Consider the following 845-nt stretch of genomic DNA (forward strand, 5'->3'; position numbering starts at 1 on the left):
TTTATATTCCCATGACTATTTTGTTATTTTAAATTAATTAAGATTTTTAAATGTCTCTATTTTAAATTATAGTAGCATAAATATATATTTACATACTTGTTTATAAATATATAAACTTATTTATATATTTATTTTTTATAGTTTTTAATTTATGTCTTATACAAACAAAAGCCCTCTAACATCCTCAATAATTTTTAAAGAACGTAAAGAAGTTCTGAAACCAAGAAATTTGAGAACCACTGAACTGGACATCCTTGTTCTGACCCTGACAGTTCCATGCAGTTTATCTGTTTAATACTTCTGGGGATATTTAGCCATATAATATTCATTGAAACTGCATTCCATTTTTAAAGAAGCCAGTAAGGAAAAGAGGGAGGGAAAGAAAAAAAAGGAGGAAAGAAGAAAAGAAAGAAAAGAACAGATGACGGAAATACAGGAAACCTAATAAACCATGTGTTTAGACATGCACGGTAAGGATCACTGAGTTGTTTATTCAATGCCTACCATGTTCACAGTCGATACTCAGCTGTACTTATTATTAAAATTTCAAATATATGGACTACACCCTGGGAATTTATCAAATAAAGTTGACCTGTATTTGTTTTACTGAACATGTTATAAATAGATTTGCCCTTAAGATATGTTTTATTTGGCCTACCCGTTGCTCTCCCCCCCGCCCCCTGCCAAAAAAAAAGAAGAAGAAGAAATTACCAACAGTTAAATTTAGAAAGTTTTAGGTAAAAAATCTGGATTTCTAGTTTGTCTTGAAGTTTGAAAATAAAGAGTAAGACAAATTACCAAAGACCTGTAGTGCCACAATTGGCTGGAGCTGAGATGTCTTGTCC

This window comes from Pteropus alecto, unplaced genomic scaffold (genome assembly GCF_000325575.1).
Source record: "Pteropus alecto unplaced genomic scaffold, ASM32557v1 scaffold24, whole genome shotgun sequence".
Lineage (NCBI taxonomy): Eukaryota > Metazoa > Chordata > Mammalia > Chiroptera > Pteropodidae > Pteropus > Pteropus alecto.